General features: G+C 38.3%; 1 long non-coding RNA gene across 1 annotated transcript; it reads left to right on the forward strand.

Annotated features, from left to right (window-relative positions):
- Positions 1 to 3,702: 3,702 nt before the first annotated feature.
- Positions 3,703 to 19,629, forward strand: LOC133382110 (uncharacterized). Its single transcript, XR_009761793.1, has 3 exons — positions 3,703 to 3,776; positions 12,337 to 12,440; positions 18,777 to 19,629. It is a non-coding gene; the product is annotated as an uncharacterized LOC133382110 (long non-coding RNA).
- Positions 19,630 to 23,040: the final 3,411 nt, after the last annotated feature.

The following is a 23,040-nucleotide window of genomic DNA, read 5'->3' on the forward strand; positions in this document are numbered from 1 at the left end:
TCTTGAGGGATTGAATTCCACAGTTTGAAGATGCACTTTCTTTTATCTGTTCAGAAACTTCCAACATTCAGCTTCTAGTGTTCTAGTGTTATGAAAGAGGGAGGAAAACTTTTCTCTGTCTACTTTTTCCATGCCATGCATACTTTTATACACTTCTATCATGTCATCTCTTACTTGCCTTTTTTCTAAACTAAAAAGCCCCAAATGCTGCAATCTTTCCTTGTCCTCGTTCTCCAAACAGGTCTACTTGCATCACTAGAGGCTCACAATTTCTAATTTTGATCCATGTGCCTTGAGAAGAATGTTGAAGCAGCTCATGTCAGCCAGTATTTGATAGGCCAACAGAAGCAGATTCAGGCTCCTAACTCTTTATCTTGAAGTCCCCACCTGGACCAGATTCCTCTGATGCAAGATTTGGTGTTATGGATGGTGAAAAATGATTTCCTGACATCTTAAAAAACATACTCTTTTTTCTTGTTTTGATGGAGGGGAAAATGTATTTCATTAAAATGGAAAGTTTTGTTCCAGTACAATGCAGTGTTACACTTGATCAAGATTTGTTTTTTGGAAAAAAAATCATAGCCAAGACGTTTTCCCCAACACAGACATCTTGCGTTTTGGGAGGAGGGGAGGGGGATGATTGCGATTAAGAAATTCCAGTCTGTTCTTTCTAAAAGTCAGAATTAAACACAAATTAAAGGTCTGGTGCCAGAAGCTGAAATATTAGCAAGTAAATCTTCAAGAGTGAAACAACGGCTGCACCACAAATGCAACATGCATCCCAAGATGGTGGAGAACGAAGGGCCAGGACAGTGGATGCATTGTTGATATTGTGCAAAGCTATTCCATGGCACAAAAGTGGAGTTGGTAGCATGGAGGGGTTTGACATGACTAATAACTGGCTGAAGAAGCACATTATTCCTAATGGAGCTGGATGGATCAGGGCAAACCTGAACACCTCTTGCAATAATAAAGCATCTCAATGACTTAAATTTGAGCCTAGCGTCTATGTCTAGAACACTGAGTGTAGTAAAGAAAACAAAAATGCCCTTGAGCGGACTTCCCAGGAGGATCCCTCCGCCTGTGCTGCCTCTGAGACGGGCTCCCGTCTTGGATGAAACTTATCCAGTTTTAAATTCAGTCAGAAGGGTTTTTTCTGACTGGGGATGATTTCTTCCGGATAAGGAAGAAGCGTGAGATCTGCCACATAGTTTTGTTTCGATTGTTGGAGCGTGGAATTCGTCAGAATTGTCTGTCTTCCAGCAGTTCAGACAGAGCGAGGATTTTATGCTAGCTCAGCTGGATAAGTGACCCGCTTTTTTTTAACGGACTAGCAGGCAAACCTCCTGTCTACATTTATCATTTTCTTATCTATATAGCTAAAGAGATTTGTCACAGTAACAGCCATTAAGATAACCTAGATGAGGTAAGACTTTCCTTCTTTATTTACAGAACTAAGGGGGAAGAAAATATAAATAGCTTATCTTTTTTTTTTATTGCAAAAAGCTGACATGGAAAATTGCGTTTTAAAGATTACAACGGATGAGAGCTTTCTGATTGGGAGAGATAAGAAATCTTTTTGATTTACAAGACTTTTGTGTAATATATATAAGGGACTATTTTTTCTGATCTACTTTTTTGTTGTTGTTGTTGACGAATCTGCTCATTCTCTCTGCTACTAGTTATTTGAACGCTGTGAACTAAAAGCTGTTTTTGCACTTCTGGACATTTAAGAGATAAGGACTGTCTAGCGTGTGACGCTAGTTGGTTGGAAAGATTAACTCCTTTGTAACTGGATAAAGAAATAAACTGCTCTTTGCTTGGGACATTGAAAATTGAAGGAGTTTTGTTCTTTTGGTTTTAAGAATGGCAAGTAAGAAGATCATGGATGTACAAGAAAGGACTTTATTTCTAGACATGCTTCAGAAAATAATGGATGGGATTAACTCAATAAAACAAGAACTGAGAAATAATAGACAAGCGTGGAGAACTGAATTTCATGAAATGAGACAGGAGCTGAAAGAAACTCAGGATTCTATGAGAAAGGAGAATAAAGATAGATCTGGAAAACAAAAAAAGGATGAAAGAGAAATTAAAGGCAAGGTTCAATCTATGGAGATTGGCTTAAATATGGACATGAAAAAAGATTTGGATTTCCTGGTTGTGACGGATCCTGGAGATAAATATTACAGTTTGGAATATAGCGCTGTCTCTGAAGGAATTGAAGAGATTGGAGATAAAGATATTATCGGTTCAAAAAAATTCCTGGACTGGAAGGATTTGATGGAACTTGAAATGGAGAAAGTTAATAGAATTAATCCCTGTTTTGTGTCAATGGAAAAACCTTCAAGAAATGTACTAGTGTATCATGTGGAAAAGAGGAGCAGAGATGCGGCTTTGAAACAATACTTCAGTGTTACGTTTGGATTCGATGGTAAGAAAATATCTGTGATGGAGGAAATTCCTATCAGACTTTTATTATATGACTATGACAGCAAGATTTTTGGGTGCATAAAGATGGAAGATGGACCCAATATGGATAATGACAGAAGAGCGATTTGAAACTACTAGACTCAGTAGATTTGATGAGTTGGATTAATTGACATGTTTATTTAGAAAAAAAATTGATTGACATATATCTCAAGGATTGGAAACTTCTCTTTGACTTTTTGTGGAAGATTAAAATGGTATGTTGTTAATGAGATTTGAAACCAACTAAGATAACTGCTGGAGGAAGGTGATTTTATAATCTATTAAGAGATAGGTCTGTTATATATTATAGATTTATAGTTGAATTATAGTGTTTTGAAATTACTGGATTTAGTAGATTTGATGAGCTGGATTAATTGGCATGTTTATTTAGAAAAAAAGTGATTGATACATATCTCAAGGATTGGAAACTTCTCTTTGACTTTTTGTGGAACATTAAAATGATATGATGTTAATGAGATTTGAAACCAACTAAGATAACCGCTGGAGGAAGGTGATTTTATAATCTATTAAGAGATAGGTTTGTTATATATTATAGATTTATAGCTGAACTATGACAAATCGGAAGTCAATATTTTTATATATATGTATTTTTTTTTGTATTGTATTAGTTATTGATTTGTGTTGTTTTCTTTTTGTATTATTTTGGTTTTGAAAATTAGAATAAAAATTAATTGGAAAAAAAAATGCCCTTGAGCATGTGTTGTATATGCTTCTTTTTCAACTTTGAGTAATACCTAGCCAGGCCCCACACATACTAGGTTTGCAAGATGACAGCTCCCAGCAGCAACTCCCAGCAGCTAACGTAGCCAAATCAGGGATGATGGAAGTTGAAGTCCAGCAACATCTGGAAGGCTGCACAGGTTCCCCACTCCTGTCATAAATAGCAGATAGATAAATAGTGGATAACAGGCAACATAGCAGCTTGACTTTCCCTACACGTGTTACATAAGATGCTGCTGTTAAGAAATGTTCCCCACTGTAGCTGTTCATTTTGGAAGATGTTTAACTTAGAAGGGCTGCATTTGACCCACACCCTATCATTTGTTCCACTCAGATAAGAGACTTCACAATTAAACAACAACAACTAGAAGTGACTTGGGAAAAGGTCAAGAGGGAAATCGCTGTAATCACTGTCACCTGCTTTTTATTGCTTCTGGCCCCAAAGGAATAAGCTGTGGGAGAGGGACTGGAGCTGCCTTCTGTGTATCAGTTTAGTCAAAGAGAGTTTGGAGGAACATTACAAGCTTCTTAAGGTGTGAAAATTAGACAACCTCAACATTTTGGTAAGTGGCTCTTGGGATTATTCACTCTGGACACTGCTAACATCTTTTATCAGAAGATGCTACCCTGCAAATATGGGGCTGTGGGAGGGGGAAAGGGAAGAGGAACACAGTTTTTAAAAACATGTATTATTTATTTAATGTGGTTGTATACTGCTTTTTGTCACAATTGACCTCAAACCGATTTATATAAAAAGCATATAAATCATATCATTACAAATCACAAAACACAATTAAGATAACTTTAAGATATTAGGAACATCAGTATCATCAACAATAAAACCACAAAATCAGTCTAAAAGAAAACAGTCTCATGCCTCAAAAACTGTCCAACCATATTCACCAAAAGCTTAAAGAAAAAAGTAAATTTCCACTGAACTTCCCACAAACAAGTGGCCATCCAGGGGTCCAGAAGGAGGGAGTTTTAGAGCTGGGATACCACTTCCATATAGAGCCATTTGGTACTTCCTCTCTTCCATCTCGATAAACATCCTGCCTGGATTGACACTCCATAAATGTCCTCTCCATCATGCTCTGGCTGCTCACCCTCATCTAAGAGCTGCAGGCCAAAAGCCAGGCACCAGCTTTATAGAGTACCTGGGGAGGTCGGAGAAGAAGAAAAAGCCAGTCTCAGTTGCAGTAATGTATTCCAATCTGTTGAAAGTGAAGGTCAGGATAAACTGGGGCTGAAATGGAAAGGAATGGCACTCAGTGTATCCTAAATTTATGTGCTAATGTATCCTTGAGGTGACAAAAACATGGTGAACTTGCTAGTATCTGCTGACGCTCCAGAAAGAATCATAGCCATTTTGTTTCACGGGCTCTTGGAAAGCCTTTGTAACCCTTCCTAGGGGAGCAAGGAGGGTGAAGGGATGTAACTCAGTGCTAGAGCTTATGATTTGCATGCAAAAGGTCCCAGGTATCATTCCCAGCATCTCTAGTTTGGACTGGGAAATACCCTTGTCTGAAACCCTGGTGAGCCTCTGCTGGTCAGTGTAACCAATGTGATGCCCTCCAGAGGTTGTTGGATTACAACTCCCATCATACCTGGCCATTGACCATGCTGACTAGGACTGATGGCAGTTGTAGTCCAACAACATCTGGAAGGCACTACATTGGCTATCCCTGGGGTAGACAACACATAGCTAGGTGGACCAATGGTTTGACTCTGTATCAGAAAAACAGGATGCTTACAGACTCCGATGAACATAGGCCTCAGCAGACCCAGCCTCTGTGTCCTAGCTCATTGAGGTTGGAAATGAGCCTTGCTGCTCCCACCGGCCAGGTCGGATGATAAGATGGTGGTGGTGTTGTTTTTTTGCTGTACTAGCCTCAGCCTGGCCCAACTGAGGATTCTGAGGATCAGCTCCTCTGGGAATCTGTGACACTGTGCCCCACCTTGAAACACTCCCTTCGTGGCCTTTCACAGGCTACTTCCAGCTTCCCCTGCAGTAGCTTCCTGCCCTGCTGGACACAGTGGGCCACTGCAGTGGCACAGCCTTCCCAGCTGCTTGAAGGAGAATCCTATCTCCAATATGGATGTGCTAGCCATCATGTACATATGCCCTGTCAGAAGGTATAACGGAGTTGAGGGCTGGTCAACCTCCAGGGTAGAGTTAGAAGTTCTCAATCCAAGTGTACTTAGAGTTCAATCTTCATATAAGGAAGCAAACAGAAACCAAATCAATACAGATGAGTAGCTGACAACACAGTAGGGTTCATAGAATCATAGAATAGTAGAGTTGGAAGGGGGCTACAAGGCCATCAAGTCCAACCCCCTGCTCAATGCAGGAATCCAAATCAAAGCATTCCTGACAGATGGCTGTCCAGCTGCCTCTTGAATGCCTCCAGTGTCGGAGAGCCCACTACCTCTCTAGGTAATTGGTTCCACTGTCGTATGGCTCTAACAGTTAGGAAGTTTTTCCTGATGTCCAGTCGAAATCTGTCTTCCTGCAACTTGAGCCCATTATTCCATGTCCTGCACTCTGGGACGATCGAGAAGAGATCCTGACCCTCCTCAATGTGACAACCTTTCATGTACTTGAAGAGTGCTATTATATCTCCCCTCAGTCTTCTCTTCTCCAGGCTAAACATGCCCAGTTCTTTCAGTCTTCCCTCAAAGGGCTTGGTTTCTAGTCCCCTGATCATCTTTGTTGCCCTCCTCTGAACCTGTTCCAGTTTATCTGCATCCTTCTTGAAGTGCGGAGACCAGAACTGGATGCAGTATTCAAGATGAGCCCTAACCAGTGCTGAATAGAAGGGAACTAATACTTAACGCAATTTGGAAACTATACTTCTGTTAATGCAGCCTAATATAGCATTTGCCTTTTTTGCAGCCACATCACACTGTTGACTCATATTCAGCTTGTGATCAACGACAATTCCAAGATTCTTCTCACATGTCGTATTGCTGAGCCAAGTATCCCCCATCTTGTAACTGCATTTGGTTGCTTTTTCCTAAGTGTAGAACTTTGCGTTTATCCCTGTTGAATTTCATTCTGTTGTTTTCAGCCCAATGCTCCAGCCTATCAAGGTCCCTTTGAATTTTGTTTCTGTCTTCCACGGTATTAGCTATGCCCCACAATTTTGTGTCATCTGCAAATTTGATAAGCATGCTTTGTACCTCCTCATCCAAGTCGTTAATAAAAATTTTAAAGAGCACTGGGCCCAGGACCGAGCCCTGTGGTACCCCACTTGTTACTTCCGCCCAGTTTGAGAGGAACCATTGATAAGCACTCTTTGAGTACGATTCTGGAGTCAACTGTGGATCCATCTGATAGTTGTTCCATCCAGCCCACATTTAGATAGCTTGCTAATCAGAATATCATGGGGCACTTTGTCAAAAGCTTTGCTGAAGTCAAGATATATTATGTCCACAGCATTCCCACAGTCTACAAGGGAGGTTACCCAATCAAAAAATGAGATGAGATTAGTTTGGCAGGATTTGTTCTTCATAAATCCATGTTGGCTCCTAGTAATCACTGCATTGCTTTCAAGGTGCTTACAGATTGATTGCTTTATAATCTGCTCCAGAATTTTTCCAGGGATTGATGTTAGGCTGACTGGTCTGCAGTTCCCCGGTTCCTCCTTCTTGCCCTTTTTGAAAATAGGGACAACATTAGCTCTCCTCCAGTCATCCAGCACTTCACTGGTCCTCCATGATTTCGCAAAGATAATAGACAGCGGTTCTGAGAGTTCTTCAGCCAGTTCTTTCAATACGCTAGGATGCAGTTGATTGGGCCCTGCTGATCTGAACTCATTCAAAGTGATTAGGTATTCCTTGACCATTTGTCTATCAATCTCAAGGTCCAATCCTGACCCTTCTACTTCATGTTTCCCGGGATGGTCATAGGCCCTTTTTTAGGAGAAAACTGAGCCAAAGTAGGAATTGAGCACTTCTGCCTTTTCTTTGTCATCTGTTATCATTTTGCCATCCTCATTGAGTAGCTGTGCCACCATTTCTTTCCTCTGACTTTTATTATTATCATCGTTGTTATATATTATTTATTAAATTTATTAGTCACCCATCTGGCTGGCTATCTAGCCACTCTGGGCGACATACAAAGTAAAAACATACAAATACATTAAAACATTAAAAATCTCAACAATAATAATAAAACCTAACCCACCCCAAAAGCCTGCCTGAAGAGCCAGGTCTTCAAACCCCGGCAGAAGTTCATCATAGTGGGGGATGGCAGAGATCATTTGGGTGGGAATTCCACAAAGTGGGGGCCACAATTGAAAAAGCCCTCTCCCTAGTTCTCACCAGTCTAGCTGTTTTAACTGGTGGGATAGAGAGAAGGCCTTTTGAGGCTGATCTTGTTGAGTGGCATCCCTGATGATGTTGGAGGTGCTCCTTCAGATAGACTATGGACATACCTGAAGAAAGCTTTTTTGATCCAGTGATATTGACTTTTTTAAAAAAAATCTTGGATTTAGATGGAGACTAAATGAATCTTTATTACAGAATGATAAAATAGTGCAGGAATGTAAGAAGAAATTAAAAGAGTTTTTTGAACACAATTTACATAAAGGAACAGATGAAAATATTGTTTGGGATACAAGTAAAGTATTTATGAGGGGATATTTTATTAAATGTAATTCTGAATTTAAAAAGAAGAAACAACAGAAAATGCAATTAATCTTGGAAGAAATAAAACAAAAAGAGGAAGAATTGAAAAAGAATCCAACTAAAGCTTCTACTGCAAATCAAATTAAAATGTTACAGAAACAAGTGTCAATGTTGACAGTTAGAGAAATTGAAAGGAAATTAAACTTTGCTAAACAAAGGACTTTTGAATTTGCAAATGAACCGGGGAAATTGCTAGCATATAAATTAAGAAAAGAACGACAAAAAAATCTTATTTTAAAGATACAAGAAGGAGATGAGATGTTGACAGACAATGTAAAAATCCAAAGGGTTTTCCATCAATATTATTCAACTTTGTACAAGTGTCAGGAAATTCCCTCTGAAAAAATAGAAGAGTATATATCTAAACAGAATTTGCCTAAAATTACAGATTTTCAGAGACAAGCTATTAATGGTCCTATTACGTCAAGAGAAATATCTGAGGCTATAAGTAAAATTAAATTAGGAAAGGCGCCAGGACCGGATGGACTATCAGCAATGTATTACAAATGCTTGGAGGAGGAACTTTTATTACCTTTACAGTATACAATGAATTCTATTTTACAAGAGGGGAAGATACCGGATAGTTGGAAAAATGCCAATATAACATTAATACCTAAAGAGGAGCAGGATCTAACCAAAACAAAGAATTATCGGCCAATATCTTTATTGAATAATGACTACAAAATTTTTACAATGATTTTGGCAGAAAGAATGAAAATAATATTGCAACAATTTATTCAGGAAGATCAAGCGGGGTTTTTACCTAAAAGACAACTACGTGATAACGTCAGGAATGTTTTGAATGTGTTGGAATATCTAGAACAACGAAATGACATACAAGCAGCTTTGATTTTCTGGGATGCTGAGAAAGCATTTGATAATTTGAATTGGAAATTTATGTTTAAGGTTCTAGAGCAAATGGACTTTGGAGATAATTTTATAAAATGGATCAGATCGATTTATACATCACAGAAGGCACAGATAATTGTCAATGGGGATTTAACGGACTCATGTGAAATACAAAAGGGTACAAGGCAGGGATGTCCATTGTCCCCTCTTTTATTTATTCTGGTTCTAGAAGTGCTGCTTAGAGACATAAGGCAAGACAAAAGGATTTCGGGAATAAAGATAAAAAAAGAGGAATATAAATTGAGAGCATTTGCTGACGACTTGATAATTGTATTAGAAAATCCCTTGGAAGGAATCAAAGTATTGATGGATAAATTAGAAGAATTTGGATCATTAGCAGGATTTAAGATCAATAACCAAAAACCGAAGATGTTGGTGAAAAATTTATCTTTAAGAGATCAAAAAGAGTTAATGGAGAAGATAGATTTTAAAATAGAAGAAAAGGTGAAATATTTAGGTATCATTATGACAAATAAAAATTCAAAGTTGTTTCATAATAATTATGAAAAATTATGGACAGAGATTAAGAAAGATTTGTTAAAATGGGATAAATTACAGTTGTCATTAATGGGTAGAATATCTGTAATAAAAATGAATGTATTGCCGAGAATGATGTTTCTATTTCAAACAATACCTGTCATATCCTCTGATTTACCTTTTAAACAATGGCAAAAAGATATTTCTAAATTTGTTTGGCAGGGGAAAAAACCAAGAGTTAAATTTAAATTATTACAAGACGCCAAAGAAAGAGGAGGACTGGGATTACCAAATTTGAGACTTTATTTTGCTGCTTGTTGCTTAGTCTGGATAAAGGAATGGATTGTATTGAGGAATAAAAGATTATTGGATTTGGAGGGTCACAACCTGAAGTGGGGATGGCATGGATATCTATGGTATGATAAAGTAAAAGTTAATGTGGATTTTAATAATCATTTTATAAGACGTCCTTTGTTGAAAATATGGAATAAATACTAAACAAGGTTTTTTTCCCTAAAATACCACTATGTGTTTCAAGTCAAGAAGCATTTTATAGAAGAGAAATGGCTGGAAAAGAGAAATGGTTAACTTACCAAGAACTATTAGAAAATGTGCATGGAGAATATATAATGAAAGAGAGAGAACAACTAATAAAGGAAGGATCTAGTTCACAATGGTTTGCCTATTTACAATTGTTAGAAAGATACAAAATGGACAAGAAAATGTATGGGTTTGAAATAAATAAATCTGGTTTTGAAATAGGTTTGTGTACAAATGATGAATGTATAATTGCAAAAATGTATAAATTTTTATTGAAAATGGACATGGAAGAAGAACAAGTAAAAGAGTGTATGGTCAAGTGGGCAAAAAATTTTGGTTATAATTTACAAATGGATCAATGGGAAAATATGTGGAAAAAAGGTTTGAAATTTACATTATGCTATAATCTTAAAGAAAATTTTTACAAAATGATGTATCGTTGGTATATGACTCCAGAAAAGTTGTCAAAAATGTATAGTAATGTTTCTAATGTATGTTGGAAATGTAAACAACAAGAAGGATCTTTTTATCATATGTGGTGGTCGTGTAAACAGGCAAAATTATTTTGGGCACAGATAGGTAGGATGATGCAAAAAATCTTAAAGATAAATATTCAGTTAAAGCCAGAATTTTTTTTTATTGGGTTTTATGGATAAACAAAAGGAAAAGAAATATGGAAGAATAATATTATATATGATCACGGCAGCAAGATTATTATATGCACAAAAGTGGAAAATGGAATCGATACCAACAATGGAAGAATGGCTATTGAAATTAATGGACTTAGTTGAGATGGACAAATTGACATGCCTTCTCAGAGAAAAAATGACAGATACATTTCTTAAGGAATGGAAGCCTCTTTTGGACTTTTTGTTGAAAGAAAAAAATGAAATGATGATAATGGGATTTGACGATTAATTAAGATAGACTATGGAAAAAAGTGAATTTCGTATGTTTTAGGGGACAGGTTTGATATATATTATATACTTGTAGCTGATCTGTGACAAATCGGAAGTCAAGTTCTTCTTTTTATTTTTGTTGTATTGTTTTTGTTGTATTTGTTTTATAAAAATTTGAATAATAAAAATTATTACAAAAAAAAAGAAAGCTTTTTTGTTGCTTTTAGCATCCCTTGCTAGCCTCAGCTCATTCTCAGCTTTAGCCTTCCTGACACCATCCCGGCAATTCCGTGATACCTGCCTGTACTCTCCCTTTGTGGCCTGGCCTTCTTTCCACTTCCTGTATGTGTTCTTTTTTGTTTTCAGGTCATCTCTAAGCTTTTTGTGAAGCCACATTGGCTTCTTCTGCCGTTTCCCCCCTTTTTTCCTTGTTGGAATTGCTTGCCATTGCGCTTTTAGAATTTCCTTTTTTAGAAACTCCCACCCATTTGCTGCCTCATGCTTGCTAGGTTGACTGTACCAACATGCTATAGTTTCTGGCTCACAATATATGTGGTAAAGGTTGAAGTAAGCCTTTTCTACATTTTTCTTGGGTCATCATCTGTATTAGTAATCCATGTATTTCTCCACGTTACAAAGTTTTTAAAGTATTCTTTTAAAGTATGGCTTGGCTTCCTGGGTTTTTCACCACAGTTTTTAGATTTCACAGTTCCAAGCATTTAAAAAAAATTAAATACTTTCAGTTTTCCACAAGCTTTTTTTGTTAAATTTTCATTTATGTTTTTGTATGTCTGATTTAATCAAGCCATTTTAAGCAGTGTGTATACGTGTGTGAGAGAACAGAATTGAACCTACACTGGATGTAGAATGGCTGCCTACACACCATACATTTAAAGCATATTTCCCCCTGCAAAGAGTCTTGAGAGCTGCAATTTGTAAAGGGTGTTGGGAATTGTAGCTATGTGATGGGGGTAAACTACAGTTCTCAGGATTCTTCTTGGGGGTGGATGTGTTTTAAATATATAGTGTGTACACAGCCTAATCAATTGGGGGAAATAGCAGTGGGTGTTAATCTCATACAAAAACTTAAATTCAACATGGTTAGAGGGTAAGAGAGTTTGTGTGTAAACAGACTGCAGGAATGTGTAAAGTAAACACCATGAGGCTGGTGTTCCAAGCTGATGATTTTTGCTACTATTAAAAAAAATGCAAAGGCTGCTGACAAAGTGAGAAATATCCATTGTATGTGTGAAAGTTTCTTTTTCTTAAACTAACTGGATTTAAATGGGATAGTTAATTAAAGGTGCTTTCATTCATATCAGATTCCAAGATTCAGCTGGGACCATCTAGCAATGAGCAAATCAGACAGTTTTGGATACTTTCACCTTCTCATTTATCCAAACTTAAATTCAGTTCTCTACATTTCCATATCTGTTTGTATTTGTTTTTTTTAAAAAATAGACCTCATGAAAATCCAGCAGCATCTTAGTGCAAACTTCTCCTAATATATCTTTGTATGCAATTTTACCTAATATATAATTTTTGCAAAACAGATTTTCTTAATATAATGCATGTTTTTTTCACTAATATATGTATTTATAACTAGGCTGGAGAACTTCATTGCAACTTCATTGCAAAATTTGGAGAAGTATGAATTTCAAAGGATGGCTATGTTTTGGTTCATGTATCATTTTGGAAGCTGCAAATTAGGTAGGTATATTTTTAAATGCAACTCAATCTAATCTGAGTTAGAACCAATACATTGCTTTCTCTGATATAAGCACTGATGTCAGGATAATTCGAACCTGCAGCTCTGATTGCTGCTTTCTGAATTTAATGCTCCCTATGTCTCCTGCAAAAGTGGTTCTCAAAATTCATCATGCTAATTGTAAAAATTACACCTGTGTAAAATATTTTTAACTGTTTGTAGAATGCTTTTCTTTTTGTTGTTGTTTAATTGTTTTGTTGATACCTTTGCCACCCTGGGCTACTTTGAAAGGAAGGGTGGGATATAAATTTATTACAATAGTTATTGTATAGAAATAGAAGAGGACAACAAAAAGGGAAGAACAAGAGCCCTATTCCAGAAGATTAGAGAAATGAAAGGGAAATTTAAACCACGACTATCAATAAAAGTATTATCAATAATAATATGAATAAACAACAGGGGAACACGCTGACTGACCAAGATGAAATAAAAGGAAGATGGAAGCAATACACTGAAGAACTCTATAAAAGAGATGCAAGGATGACAGATTCATTCATGGAGGAACCATATGATGAAGAACCAGAAATTTTAGAATGTGAGGTAAAAGCTGCTCTTAAAACACTTGGAAGAAACAAATCACCAGGAACAGATGGCATACCAATAGAGTTGCTACAAGCTACTGAGAATGAATCTGTCCAAATTTTGACAAAATTGTCAAGAAATATGGAGAACTAAACAATGGCCCACAGACTGGAAGCGTTCAATATATATCCCACTTCCAAAGAAAGGGGATCCCAGAGAATGTAGTAATTATCGATCTATTGCCTTAATATCCCATGCAAGTAAAGTAATGCTCAAGATTCTACAACAAAGGCTCTTACCATATATGGAGTGAGAAATGGCAGATGTCCAAGCTGAATTTAGAAAAGGACGAGGCACCAGAGATCATATCGCAAATATACGTTGGATAATGGAACGGAGCAAGGAATTTCAAAAGAAAATCACCCTGTGCTTAATAGATTATAGCAAAGCCTTTGACTGTGTAGATCATGAAAAACTATGCAATGCTTTAAAAGAAATGGGGGTGCCACAGCATCTGATTGTCCTGATGCTCAACCTATACTCTGGACAAGAGGCTACTGTAAGGACAGAATATGGAGAAACTGATTGGTTCGCAATAGGAAAGGGTGTGAGACAGGGGTGTATTTTATCACCCTATTTGCTTAATCTGTACACAGAACATATCATATGGAAAGTGGGATTGGACCAAGATGAAGGAGGTGTGAAAATTGGAGGGAGAAATGTCAATAATTTAAGATATGCAGACGATACCATACTACTAGCAGAAACCAGTAATGATTTGAAACGAATGCTGGTGAAAGTTAAAGAGGAAAGCACAAAAGCAGGACTACAGGTGAACGTCAAAAAGACTAATGTAATGACAACAGAAGATTTATGTAACTTTAAAGTTGACGGGGACATTGTAATGGGGAATTTTATGTATCCACACATATATAATCATATATATTAAAAGGTATATGTTTTATAATCATAAGCATGTAATTGCAGGCCTGTTGGGGTCCTAAAAGATTCAGGCTCACAGAGGACCCTGAGTTTCCAATAGGCCTCAATCAGGCCGGTAAGAGAAAAACAAACAAAAGGGTCACAATGAACTCTTGGGCTTTTACCAGATTCGGCTAAAGCCTGACTGGCATAAGATTGATTACTCTATTGTTATTAATTCAAGCAAGTATTTTACCTGTGAAAGTATGATTAATAATTATATGATTCTGAGCCAAAGAAATAGCTTCTTGGGTAAAGCAATAATGCCACCTAGGGGATAAGTATTAAATGTTTAATGAAGAGAAATAGAAAGATTTTATAATGATTTTAAAACAATCCACTGTGTTACATTTATAACTTTATAAGTGCGTTTTTATTAAGAAAAAAGTATTCTGGGTGGCCTGTCTCTATATTTCTGAGGCTGAAAAGATACTAGTTAGCCAGAGTCACCCAGTTTTCCTTTGTCGGTGTGGTTTCACAATGTAGCTCAGGGGTTTTAACAAAATCCTCTTTCATTAGTTGTGTATTTTATAAGTAAGGAAATGGGATTTCTGAGAAAGTATAAGGGCATAAGAAACCCTATGGCAAGGAATATAACTGGGGGGTGCTCATACATTCCCAAACACCCTGAGTTGAGGGAAACTTAACTCAGGGAACTTGTCCAAATATTTCAGGTGTAATAATAATAATAATAATAATAAAAATTTATTTATGAATTGCCTATCTGGCCGAATTAACAGCCACTCTAGGCGACGTACATCAATACAATAAAATACAATATAAAACAGTGAGGGCCACAATTAATAATTAGACTAAACACTACAATTCTGATTAATAACAGTATTAAAAGCTAACCCACCCCAGGGATCCCGTAGGCCTGCCTGAACAGCCAGGTCTTCAAGGCTCAGCGGAAACCTATCAGGGAGGGGGCATGGCGAAGGTTGAAAGGAAGGGAATTCCAGAGGGCCTCTTAGACACTTCCTTTCTAACCTCTCGCAGGGCAACTGTTATGTGTGGAATCTAACTGGTGGCATTGGAGATGAGGTGACACAGCTTATCCCGAAGACCAAGATTCCTGCACACAACCGCTACGCTCTGCAGTGCAAATTCAGCCCAGACTCCACGTGAGTAGTAGTGGCTGTCCAGGGTTTCAGCCTGACTGATCAGGAAACAATGGCATATGGAATGTACCAAGTATGCTTGAAAGCATATTCACAATAGTAACTGTTCCAACTAGTCGCAAAAATTCATTAGTCTTGAGAAAAAGTAGGACAATGGAAATATTCACAAGATGGACAGAATCTTGGAATCCCACTGGAGTTAGCTAATGCTTTCTGATTGGCTTGGAATGAATGTAGAGGGGAGGAACTGTGATGTTATGTGGGCAAGAACTCATAAGATTGGTGAATCACTGCCACATGCTGTAACTGTACTCTATAAAAGAGCTTGCACACAGTGCCTCAGTGCAGTCTCTCCTGGATGTTTCTGGAGGCTGACCCTGCATGTACATATGCATATGCTTGTAAAGAATAAAGGCCTACCTTTTTGCTTCAAGCCTGTGTCTTCAAATTTATTTAAGGACCCCCAGCAAAAGATCCCAATGGAGAAAAAATTCTCCAACAATTGAACTTGTCAATGATTAGCAATACCTTGGCACAGTCATTAACCTAAATGGAGACAATAGTCAAGAAATCAGAAGAAGGCTAGGACTGGGGAGGGCAGCTAGGAGAGAACTAGAAAAGATCCTCAAACCCAAAGAAGTATCACTGAACACTCAACTCAGGATCATTAAGACCATGGTATTCCCAATCTCTATGTACGGATGTGAAAGTTGGACAATGAAAAAAATGAATAAAAGAAAAATCAGCTCATTTGAAATGTGGTGTTGGAGGAGAGCTTTGCGGATACCATGGACTGCAAAAAAGACAAATAATTGGGTGTTAGAACAAATTAAACCAGATCTATCACTAGAAGCTAAAATGATGAAACTGAGGTTATCATACTTTGGACACTTCACGAGAAGACATGATTCACTAGAAAAGACAATAATGCTGGTAAAAACAGAAGGGAGTAGAAAAAGAGGAAGGCCAAGCAAGAGATGGATTGATTCCATAAAGGAAGCCACAGACCTGAACTTACAAGATCTGAACAGGGTGGTTCATGACAGATGCTCTTGGAGGTCACTGATTCATAGGGTCGCCATAAGCTGTAATCGACTTGAAGGCACATAACAACAAACCAAAGTGTATGTGCTGGAGAAAATCATACCAACAGAAATGTTTGCAAGCTTCCTACCACATACAACTTCAAGTATATGTGGTATATTTCTACCAGTTTTATATGTTGTTTGTAGTATACGCATGGAAATATTGCACATGCCAGCTCCCTGTATTAATATACAAAGAAAAATGTAAAAAGTTATTTTTTTAAAAAAAACTATAATCTTATATATTTTGCCTATTGATTGGACACATAAAAAACTATAATGGTGTGTCATAGAAAAGCTCGCTCAAAAACAAATCTTTTAAAATGCTGAACAGTTGCATGACACAAGTTATCAATGAGTTTAATATTTGTTAATGGAAGTAAGTTTATCAAAATTAGAAACATGTAACTGCTACCTCAACTGCTTGTGTGAGTTGGACCAGAAGAATAAAAACACACAAGGGAATAACAGGAACCAGTTGTCTATAAAAACAAATGCATTAAGGAAAACCAGTTTAATGTTCATATTTTCTAATCCTTTCCCCTCGCCACCACTTTAGTGATTAGCTTCTCTCTTTTTTTGCTAAAGTGAAAGCTTGACAGCAAATAAAGGGGGCAATGAACGTTTGGGGACAAAGTACAACATTAACTGCCTTGTAAAAATTAAATGACGCACGACTTACAGATTGTTGCTGAACTGGCACAGCACAGTTATGCATAATGCACATGCCTTCCACTTTATTCAAAGTTTTCCAGTGAAGAAACAACTTCTGATTCTTGCAAAAGTTTCCAATGAAATTGTGCACTTCTATAACTCTTGTCTGACAGACTAATTTTACTCACTCAGGTATATCTGAATCTTTAGTGGATGCTGACTCTGGCTGTGAGGATCAAAGTTGATATATATTTTTTCAGTGTTTTTAGTGCTTTGTTTGCCGCCCTGGGCTCCTGCTGGGAGGAAGGGTGGGATACAAATTAAATAATTAAATAAATAAATAAAATAGAGAATCGATTACTAGCCAAATAGTAGTAGCCATCTGAAAATCATGGCAAGTAGACCTAATAGATTTGGAGAGAAAACTGTTAGAAAGGAAGGAGCTATAAACTGATTAAAATATGGGTGGGCAGAGAAGAAAAGGGTTAGTCGTTCGTGACTAGGGATATGCTTAATGTTCACTGGCAAAAATACTTGCCACCATGCAGAATTTTAACCCCCCCAAAAGCAAAACAATACTCACCACCAAATGCTCATCCTTTTGCTGCTGCTGCTGCTGCTGCTTGCTCCCCTTCAAAGTGCCAGTTTTAAAATCAAGCAATTAAAATAATCTGTGATGAAGGCAACAAAGTGATGTGGCAGCGAAGACATCATAATGTCACACCGTCTGATTTAATATGTGACAACATCACAAAGCCAGTTAAGAGCAAGGGCAGTGCTGTCATCCCTGTTCAGAGCCCCCCCCCACAAGTGTTCAAAAGGGGTGATCTTCATAGGGGGCAAAGGTGTTCCTAAAAAGGATTTCCTCTCCATTTCAGCTCAGTATAATTTACCATGATTCACCTAACTGAGTGCAAACAACAGAACTTAAAATGAGGGGCAAGGGACAATGGCAGGACTGGATGAGAAGTTATCTTTCTTGATGTGGCCTAAATATACCCTTGAACAGGGCCGGCTCCAAAGGGCGGCCAGGTGGAGGCCTGGCCGAGGGCCCTGCAGCCCACAGGGACCCCTGAAGGGCCCCTCGTTATGGTGGGGGAGTAGTGCTCCCCGTCTGTGGCAGGGAGGCAGATGACCGCCCGCCCACTCCCCCACCTGCTCACTCACCCTCTCCCTCCTCCCGCTCACTCGCTCGCTTGCTCACCCACCCTCCACACTGCCCTCCTGCTCACCCCCGCCTGCTCCCTCTCCCTCTCCTGCCCCACCGCCCGCTCGCTCTCCCTCTGCCATCCTGCCACCCGCCATCCTGCCCCCCCGCCTGGTAGGTTGATTGGTCAGTAGGTATGTGGGTCGGTGGGTGAGTGAGGCTTGCATGTGGGTGCCAGGGCCCAGGGCAGGCAGGTGCCCAAGGGTCCTGGCATGCCTGGGGCCGGCTCTGCCCTTGAACCAAATACCTTTGAAGATTCAGCTTAAAGGTGGGGAAAATGTGATAGTTTTAACTATGACAATTATGTCTATGATAATTTATTGTTGTTTTTGTTATTTTCCATTTATTACCTGCCTTTCATCCCAAGGTCCCACGGTGGGTACTGCAGTGCTTTGTGACATTTTTCTATCCACATATTTTCACATAATGTAAACCACCTGGAGCCAAGTGTGTGGGATGGGGCATGCCTATGAAACGACTGCTCTGACCCACACAGTAAAGAGAGGCAGGGAGAGAGAAACCAAAGAGAGGGGATGCAAGTGCTTGCGTATTCAGCCTGGAGGGAAAATAAGTCAAGATTTCCAGTTCTTGAAATGTATTTATCTCTATGAGAATCGATAACCGTAATGGGAATGCTGAGTCTAGGGCCTACTTTTCCTTCTGTCTCTCATTTCCTGCAGCTTGAATAATAGAATTCCCCTTCCTCAGGAACAGAAATGAAGGAGTGGAATTGGAAAAAGAGGCAGAAAGCACAGGTAGAGGCAGAAGAGGCTGCAGAAGCTGGCAGGGACATCTGGATAGCTCTATGGAAGAAGAAGCTAAAAGGAGCTTGAAGCAGGGAACAGGCAAATATGTCTATGTTACTTTTGTATGTATTTATCCTTAATTCTATTATCTTCCATTCTGTTCCATTCATTTAATCTGTGAATGTTTAAACCAAACACCTCTCAAAATATTATTTAATTTTTTTACACTAGCACTTAAATGTGGATTTTCCTTCAAAATATGGGCTTGTCTACAGCGGAGTTTACAGTGTGTATTTTCATTTAATTTGCATAGTCCACATTATATTAACCTCAACAGCCATCTTGAGGCTTTCCCCTTGTAAATTTAGGGTTACCCAAGATGGGGATAATCTACTACATTGGGGAAAATCAGGACCCAAACCTCTCTGCATAAGGTTGCAGATGATTTGTTCAAGTGTTTCATTGTTTTGAGGTGAGTGGATCAAGTGGCACTTTCTGCTATTTCTCTTTCCATGTCCATTACTTTCTCAGTGCTTTTATATCTCTAATTGTCTGTGTGCTTTTGCACACTTCCAGGGTGGTGTTTTTTTTATATAAAAAAAGAGGTGTGTGTGTAGCTATCTGTGGGCGTGCCCTGTTAGTACTGAATCGCATAATAGAAGGCAACAAATTATAAGGCAGAGACAAACACTAAAAGGAAAGACGGAAATTGCTCCATATATACAAACTCAAATATCTGCAGATGTGGACAACTCCAGTCTAATTCAAAAGGAGTGAAGGATAGGGAAGTGGATTGACATCTAAATAATGCTCAAATGTGGACAAGCCCTATGCATTAAAAGATGTATTTTCTCTTAAAATATCTATTTAAATGTATATTTTCATGCGTCTGAACTTCTGAGAACTGTTTCACAAAGTATAGAGAAATGCAAAATCCAGTGGATAGCTAAGTTGCAATGCACACATTACTCTGAGGAATGCAGATCAAGTCATTGTTTTATTAAAATCTGCAAATATTAAATTCCTCAAGCATCGATAGCTGAAAGAGGCCACTGAAATAGCAACAAAATTAGAGTAAGCCCTAGAGCAAGGGTTCCCAAACTGTGGTACGCAGACCAGAAGTGGTCCATGAACTTCAGTCAGGTGATCTGCAGTGTGTCTGTGAAGAACACTTACAAACTGAATTCTGTGGAATTCAAATTGTAATACAATATAAGAAATAAACGAAGCAATCAAATATCACTAAAAATCATACTGCCCCTAGCACAATGGATTACATTTGCTCCAACAGATAGAAAAAATATGAAGTGGTCTTCCAAGATTCTCAGCAATTTTTAAGTGGTCCATGGGGGAAACGTTTGGGAACCACTGCCCTAGAGACCTCAAATAGCAATACCTCCTCAAAATGGACAAGTGGATGATGCACTGGTGTTGCGAGGATCAAAGCAAAGGGTTCAGGTCTGGGCCCTGCAGCCTGGATACATGCATGTAATGACAGGGCCCCATCACTGGCAGTTGAGAAGCAGTGTGGTGTAGTGGTTAGAGTTTAGAGTAGGACCTGGGAAACCAGGTTTCAAATCTCCACTCAGACCCTGGGTGACTTTGTGCCATCACTGCATCTCAGCCTAACCTTTTAACATTTTACATTCAGTTATTATGTGTACCTCCCTTGGTCTCTGCAAGCTTCCCTGGTTTACCTCACTTATTAAACAACCTCTTTGTTAGCCACATGTAACTGCAATTGTTGGAACCCATCAGGGATTAGCACTGAGGTTGCTACTCCTGCCTTCAGAACTTTCCTCCATTCCTGGTTGCCTAGGCACACTACTGATTTATATTCTACTTGTGCAACACATTCCTTGTTTTGTTATACAGGAATTGGGCCTTTAGTGTGCTGTGGCACCTACCCTTTCGAAATCCCTCCCATTAAATATTAGAGAGGCACTGCCTATGTTGTCTTTTCAGCATCTGCTAAAGACCTTCCTCTTCCAACAAGCCTTTTAAGTAGAGATTTGTCCTAGTTACATCTGTATTGGAATTATTTTAAATTTTGTTCTGTTTTGGTTTTGAGATGTTTTTATTGATTTATCACTTGTTGTTTGCCTCCCTGGGCTTCTTTGGGAGGAAGGGCAGAATATAAAGTAAAATAAATATTATTGGGGGGGGGGGGTTCGTTTGTGCTAAAATCCAAGACTGTGAAAATTCAAAATATTGAGTCATTTAAAGCAGCCCAGATCCGTTCAGCCAATGTTGTGACTTAGCTGTAGTTGAATACTTCACATGAAGGAAGTCAATCCCCTGGAATTCTTATCCCCTGGAGACCCACCAAAGCCTGTGCATGTGTGTCTGCTAGAAAAAGTGGAAGATGATTTTTATTAGAACAGATTTTTAGTGGTTAGAAAGATATGGTATAATCATTAACCTATTATTTAATCAGAGCCCTTGAGATGTGTATGATATGAGAATGAATGAATGAAAAAAATCCTGCATTTTTATGCAGGTAGGCACAAGATTTTAGAATTTTTAAAATTCAGCTGAAGAAGTTTCCCAGGTCCATATTTGAATTTAGATTTAGCAACTGTGTTACCCATAGGCAAATAATATAAAACACCCAAAGCAAAAACTTCCAACCAATGAACATCACTACAGCCTGATTTTACAAAATGGTAGAGATAAAGGCATGGATTTAGACACTAGAATATTGCAGTGGAAAACACCTCTTCAGTCATATTCAGTTTAGCTGTATCATTCAGGGCAGGCTGAAACTCCTATCTATCTCCAGAAAATGGAATTGATGAGTATCTTCTACTGACTGTGACATCTCAGGGCTGGCTCTACCATTAGGCAAAATGAGACAGCAGCCTTGGGAAGCTGATCCTGGGTTTCATGAAAAGACAACAGATTGCTAGTTATTTAATTTACTATTACTTTTTAACTGCCAGGAAAGGGGAGACAAAGTTGTGGGACTTTCTGACTCAGATGCCTAATAACTTGACTGGCCATGGATACTATCCACCTGTGGCAGCATCTCTTGGCTTGGCCCTGGCATGACCTACCTCCAGTTACTCATAAAACCGCAGTAGCCTTTCACCTTCCCATCTTCCTAATACTGTTTGCCTACCTCAATTCACAGAAGTAAGACACCTCAAATGATCACTGAAAGAATGGATAAGCTGAGATATATCATTATGGATAGGCTGCAACTCCTAGCTGCCTACAGAAAGGGAACAGAGGAGTTGGCTGTAATGACTGTGGCACTTGGTAGAGTCATTTCCAACAAAGGCCAAGAATTACCTTGCATTGTTCCCATCACTACTATAGCCTGTTTATCTCCCTGGCACTGCTTGTCTACCTCAACATTCAAAGCAGAGGGGAATGTGGACTACAAAATTGCTAGGATATCAACATGTATGCTTGAATAAGTATACTGGGTCTCCATATAGTACAATAACAATCATAATGTTTTATGAAAGGCAAACATATCTGTCACAAATAGTAGTATCAGAAAAGCTGTTCAGTCACCACTGTTATTTTTTATCATAGAAAATGAGGTTTTATACAACCCACCATGTTTGTTTCCATACATCCTCTCTTCACAGCTAACAATATCCCCCTTTTTTGTTAAATGGTATATGTATGGGTATTTCCACAAACAATTCATAAACAATACAAACTTATTTGATAATAAATCAGCCCATAACAATTTTACATTTACAATATTATACAACCACAAGAGTGGCTGTATACTATAGCCAGCGTGGGTTTTTCACATTCTGCAATGTTAAATTGAAAATACCCCCCATGCCATTCTGATGCTTCCCATAAGCTCATTTCAAAACAAAACCTTACAAAACTTAGAGTCCTGAACTCAGAAATGCTGGCTTAACAACACTCTCAATTTTCATGGTGATACACAAAACAGTTAGAGAGAATAGATAGTTCAAAGTCTAAAAAGAGTGGGAAAAAACCCAGAGCCCTTTTTGACTTTTTTCTGCCAGAGTTCTCATAATCTGTTGAAATTCATTAAAAATCAGCCATGTTCACAGAGGACCTGTAATTCTGTTAATGACTTTGCCCCATACTCTGACCTTCATCTTCTGCAGTTTAAAAGTTAAAAAAATGCATGGCTGATTTTTAATTAATTTAAGAAAGTTTGGCTGTAACCCAGTTATAATGTTGGGCATGCTCATAAGAACCAACTGTCAGTGTTCTAAATGACAGACTCA

This window comes from Rhineura floridana, chromosome 3 (assembly GCF_030035675.1).
Source record: "Rhineura floridana isolate rRhiFlo1 chromosome 3, rRhiFlo1.hap2, whole genome shotgun sequence".
NCBI lineage: Eukaryota > Metazoa > Chordata > Lepidosauria > Squamata > Rhineuridae > Rhineura > Rhineura floridana.